A 6,676-nucleotide genomic window follows, 5' to 3' on the forward strand; every position below is an offset into this window, starting at 1 on the left:
TGTCATCTCCATAGCTGCAATACTGTATACATTGTACATATTACACATTCCTATTTTTACTTAATATATTACAAAACTAATGAGTATTTAGCAACACCGAAGTAAAACACTATGAGTAGATCTCAATCTGGACAATGTTGGGTGTGGAAGAGACAGAAAAGCTTAAACAAAGAAAGAGTTGGTTGCTCAGTACTTTTGTGTCTTTAGAAATACCTGTAAATACACAGATTGACTTCTGTGTAGGACAGCATTGACATAGAATTAGACACCATCACTCATGTCAACATCGGTCATTCAGTTGGACTATGCTAATTAGATCCACAAATCTCAAAAGACTCTGCTAATTACCACAACATATAAAAGACTAATACGCAAATTATGTCTACGCTGACCCCATGGTAATTTCATTTGCGGCACTCCCATCCTTTTTGACCAGTCCAAGCACGGGTACCATGACAATAGCAATAGAGATGTGACTAAAGGCAGTTTGACCTTGTTTAGGATAAACAGCCATGGCTTTTGCCCCTGTATAAATACTGTCAACGAAAGAGTTCATTTCTAGTACATGTACTCACATATTTAAGGTACATAATTCCCTCTGACCACATACAGTTTGATTGTATGCTCTCAACCTTAACACATGCTTGCTCACCAAGTTATCTAGTTAATCCAGACAGTTCCACTTAAGTTCCACTTCCACCTCTGGTTCACCCTTCCCGAGGTAAATCCTTGCAGACTCAACTACCCTCCCACCCCAGTGTGTGTGTGTGTGTGTGTGTGTGTGTGTGTGTGTGTGTGCGCGCGCACGCATTCTTTTGTGGATTAAAGCTTGGAACTGAATTTGACTGCAACTTGGTAGAATGCAATTTTTTTGTGGAAATATGAATAAAGATGTTTTACTTTTTCTGAACTTGATGTCACTCCAGGAAGGAAATATGAATAAAGATGTTTTACTTTTTCTGAACTTGATGTCAACTCCAGGAAGAGTCATTACATATAAAATTGAAAAGGGATCATCAGAGAGACTTCTCTGCTGTTCCACAGCAGATAAGTCATTTTTGACCTGAACAGTTAATAACAGGTACACTCAGATATTTTTTTTTCTTCTTTCTTTGTTCGTTTCATTTTGACATGTAAAAAAGAATATGCAAATCAACATAATGTCTGAAAATAACTTGTCTTAATGACAGAACAATAAACCCATAGCAAAAACAAGGTGCATTGTTGTTACATAAAGTTTACTTCAATAATTTAAATTTTCCTGTTTAATTATGTCCGTCATTTTTGAAAAAAAAAAAAAGTTTCAATCCACAGTACATTGCAATGAATGTAAATTGAAATGAATATTTTTAGTAGAAAATGAATTATAGATCGTATTTCTTTATGCAGTCAAGGGAAATTTTAATATTCTGACTGAGAAAAATAATCTAGTTCACCAAACCAACAAAACAGAAAATGGTACTGACTCTTATTACTGTCAACAGGGCCAACTCAGGCCTCCCTGGAGCCCTAGACAAACTGTTGCTATCTGTCATGGTCATGACAACATTTGAAATGCCATTTTGACATGGGCCTCTAGCGCCCTTGGGCAATCTGGGAAGCCTATGCAGCTGGCATGGTGTATCAACAAGACATCACTGAAAGGAAATAAATGTATGGGTCAGGACGCAGGAGACTTTCTGCGCAGATATGCATGTAAGATGTGCATGAATGATCATATGAGAATAAACATGAATATATAGTCATATATCTACAGTACATACAGCATGTATGGTTTCATATATATATTTGAATAAGCTCACTTGAAAACCTCACACTGTTACGCTGCCGGCGTGTACCCGGATGTTCAGGCCAATAACCGAGTTAGCTCCGGTCTTCACATTTGTCCATGTCTTTCACTTATGGAGCCGTTTTGGCTTCGTCAAACATAGCAGTTTATAGTCTTCAATTGTGACGGACCTCACGTTGTAGTGTGGGGAACCCCGATGCTTTATTCACCAGGACTGAACTCACAAAGGCTGGACTGTAACGCCGAAGCAGCCTTTGTCTTCGCGTGCATCCGTCCCACACACACGGAGCCGCTACGGCTTTGTCGGACACAGCGGTTTGTTTACTTGTAATGGCCAAGAAAAAAAAAAGAAAACAAACTAAGTCTGATATTATTGTTATTATTGAATTTCCATGAATTCCCGCTATATATATAAAGGTTTGGACAGGAAAATATGTAGTTACAATATTGTGAACTCCTCAGAATAATACTAGCAAAGCCAGCTTTCATTTATAATAACCACAAATACAATGAAGTATGCAGTACAGTTAACATGTTCACTCGTTAAACAAAAGCACCAACATTCCAACATAGTCAGAATAGTCTGCTTCTATCTAATTACCAGCAGACTTGCATGTGGTAATAACTGAATGCATTACCATATGTAAATTGAATGAAAAGTACTTTATAAATACAATATAATCATCTATCTATATACAGTGCCTTGCGGAAGTATTAGCCCCCCACAAGAACTTGTTGACATTTTGCCACATTTCAGGCTTCAAACTTAAAGATAACAAACTGAAAATATTTTTCATGAATCAACAACATGTGAGACACAATCGGGAAGTGGAACCAAATTTATTCAACATTTTATATTGTGTTTACAAATAAAAAACTGAAAACTAGGATGTGTAAAAGTATTTGCCCCCTATTCTCTCAGCTCAGCTAACTGACTCCAGAAGTTCCCTGATGACTTCTGAATGATCCAATGTTGACCTAAATGTCAACAATGACAGAGTGCATTGGTGTGTCATTTGGTCTCACATTTGCACATCCTACTTTTCAGTTTTTTATTTGTAAACACAATCATGAACAATCATAAGGCTATCATGAACAACACCAGCCACCCCCTACACACCACCTTCTCCCAGCAGAGAAGCACCTTCAGCGGCAGACTGCTGTCACACAGCGTACCACAGAGAGGCTGAAGTCCTCCTTTGTGCCCCGTGCCATCAGGGGGTACAATGACTCTCTCAGGAGGAGCGGGGAGAGATGGCGAGGTCAGTACGTGGTTGATCAGATTTAATTTAATTTTATACTGTTTATATTATAATTTTATACTGCTTATATTTTAATTAATTTTATACTGTTTGTATTTTAATTGTATACTGTTCATATTTTAATTTTATACGGTTTATATTTTAGTTATAGTTTAGTATATACAGTAAGTCTTGTTAATGCTGCATTTGTCTGTTAGTATATTGTATGTCTTATGGTATGTCCTATGATGTCTGCATTTTTTCTTTTTCTCCTGGTGTTTATCCAGTATTTATTCGTTATGTAATGCCTGAGCAGTGGATATGTACAATTTCCTCCTATTTATTCTTCAGTCACTGTAAATATATTCTGAAGACTAGTCCACCCTCAGACAAAGACTGGTCCACCCAAAAGACCCCACACCACACAGTCAGAAGAGAAATCTGATATATGCAGTCAAATGCAGCAAGGAATGCTCAGATGTCTACATAGGGGAAACCAAACAACTACTACACAACCGCATAGCCCAACACAGAAGAGCCAACTCATCAGGTCAGGACTCAGCAGTCTTCCGTCAGGTCAAGGAAGAGGGACACTCATTCCAGGATACCGATGTTCAGATCATGGACAGGGAAGACACACGGTTTTAGAGAGGAGTTCAAGCAGCCAGCCATGTCAAAGTGGAGAAGCAATCTTTTACCGGGGGGGTGGGTCTGTGACATCACATTTCACCCATTTACAATCAGATCCTTTCGAAACTCCCAAAAAGTTTGTCTCAGCAGATTAAACCAGGTGATGTGTCTAATGCCATCACCCTCATTAGTATACAAAGGTTTGGTGAAACTCGCATTTCAATGACCCCCCCTTGACAGCCTCTCGCAACCCTATCAACCATCATTGAGGAGCCACTTGTACATTAATCACTTGACCAGATCACATGTATTGAGTGCTTCCTTTTTAAAAGGCTTTGTGGACTTATTATTTTTTCATACATATTGAATACCTAGTAGGAAGTGACTGAATGAGCAGAGGGTGGTAACAGTCAACTGGAAACCATCCTAGGGGGGTTGTATTTGTGGGATAAGTGGTATAACGCTGTGACAACAACTGTGTCAGTGAACTGTGTTCAATATTCCTCTAGGTCCTTCACATGCAAACAATAAAAAGTTGTGCCTTAGTCCTTTTATCTCGATTTTCTATCTTGAGAAATGAGTTCAGTGTAACAGTGCCCTTTAAAGATCTATTCAAAAGCAAATTTATCAGTGCAGGCTCTCAAGTGTTCCAAACCTGCAGTTGAATGAGGCAGCTGAAAAGTTAAGTATATGAATTATCCACCAGCAAACAATAACCACAAAGAAAGAAAGGCAAACTCCTGCTCTGGACTGCCCTAAACTGGAATAATTATTTTGTATTTTATTCCCATACATATACAGACACGTAACTAGAAAACTTGTGATCCTATAATCAGTCCTTTATTCTTTGCACTGAAATAAGGATTTCCTAGGCAGTTGCTGCTGTCTGTCAGGGGGACAATGTCACTGGTACTTAACACTATCAATGGCTGTTCATTTTGTAGTTCCTCAGATACGTGTAGAAATAAACTACAAGGCCTATCTGACTTTGCATTCAATTTTGTTATGTGTTAGGGTGTTCTTTACAACAAAATATGTATTTATACTATTATTTTATGCTGTAAGTTGCATCCTATCCAGTAAACTTCTCCCTTGGATGCCCCTTCTTCGATTCAAATAATTGACAGCATGATAGGTGGGCCCAGTAGACTGCCAGCAAACTGGGGGAATCTGAGTTTCAGGAGCTTAATTGGTATAAATATTACATCATGGCAGCAGTTTGACCCCTCATCTTTAGCAATAAAATGTCAACCATAGTGAATTTAGGGTTTTAAATGCTTCTACATCTTCCTTACTTTTTAATGCACTACATCTACCCCATCCTTTGCAGATATTTGTTAATAATTGGAATATTATTGAGTCTTGTAGAGTTGCTCTTTTTGCAGTTTGATTCATGATTTTGGGGGTGAAGGCAAGAAAGAGGATGATTCAGAGCAAAGACTTCAGGATTTACAAAAAGAGTTGGACAGGGATTTTCTTCGTGATGCTAGCAGCCGTGTGCTATTACATGATTCACTCTGGCTCCCAAATGTACAGCCCCCAACTTTTAGATTGGAAAGAGGAACTGTGGAAATGGTACAAGACGATATTGTATACCTGTGCATGGCAGGCAAACTAGAGAGGATCACTTGTAGCCTGCACCTGGAAACGAATGGTGTCCAGGGTTGTGAAAAGCACATAGAAAGAGGGGAGGAGAATTGGAATTGGGGTGAGAATGTATGTATGGAGAATGATGATGGTACTGATGCTGCTGCTGCTGCTGCTGCTGATGACGATGATGATGATGGATGTGCATGCTTCACCAAGTGTGCCTTTTACCTCGCTGTATATTAATTTGTTGTGTATTTTATTTATATGTTATATTTTCCTTAAAGAGTATTTATACTAGTTGTGTATGAATATGTTCCTTCTTGTTTATTTATCTGTCTCCTTTAGTATATTTGCGTTTCTTCACTGTTGTGCTATCAAGTGGAATGGGTGTATGTGAACAGAAGGTTATACAGAATTTCCTTCAGGTAAAATATTTGTCCGTCTTTCCGTCCATCCATCAACCCATCCTCCTTAATGAGTGAAAGACTTTTTTTTTCAAGATGTTATACTTTGATTAATCTGTCTCACAAAATTACTGACACATTGATCTGCTATTTCTGAAAGAACAACGGGAAAATGTGCTTTAAGATAACACATTGCTTGTACAATGAGTGAAGTGAAAGAGCGATTAAATGAAGAATGCAAGTAAATTTAAACAGGTTTTAGAAATTTTTGAAATTATAAACATTTATATGAAGTGGGTGAGATGAACAGGTGTTCTATTGAATCTAATTTTAGATGTTAAAGTTAACTATGCAATTCAACATCAAACACTTTTAACAACCGTATCAGATTAGACATCCTACTCACACCCAGACTCTGATTCTTATGGGCTCAGTTTGGACACTTGGCTGCCCAATGTGGTCGGGTTATAAGGTAAACCTCTTCAAGACAGATCTCTGAAAGAATTCAGGTCTTAAAGGCAGATCTGTTGCAGAGTACAATGGAAGGCTGGCGAGTGATCTCACTGGTTGGAAATCTGAGAGCTTGATAGAGCATGAACAATGTCTTTCAGAGGTCCATTGGAAGAAATCAGTATAAGTTAAACATTGTATGAGACTTGGAATATGGACATTTTGACAAAATGTCCACAGTGAAGACAATAAGGTTACTGCAAGCAGAAACAAAAAAAGTTTAAAAACATCTGAATGAACTACTTTTCTCATATTTGGTCAAATATTTATTTGACAGATAAGTGTTAGATTAACAACATTTATGTCACCAAGTCAGTTAAATAAGTGAAAACAGGTCTGAGGTAGGACCCAAGTACAGCACAGACTGAGACCAGAGCAGGAATAGTCCAACAGTTTATTCTGAAGCTTCGCACAGAATGGCAGCAATATACCAGAAAAACAGTCTCAGCAAACAGGAATCCCAGCTGACAGGTAGCAGACAAGGAACGAGCAGGCAGAGCAGTCAAAGACAG

This window comes from Antennarius striatus, chromosome 4 (assembly GCF_040054535.1).
Source record: "Antennarius striatus isolate MH-2024 chromosome 4, ASM4005453v1, whole genome shotgun sequence".
NCBI lineage: Eukaryota > Metazoa > Chordata > Actinopteri > Lophiiformes > Antennariidae > Antennarius > Antennarius striatus.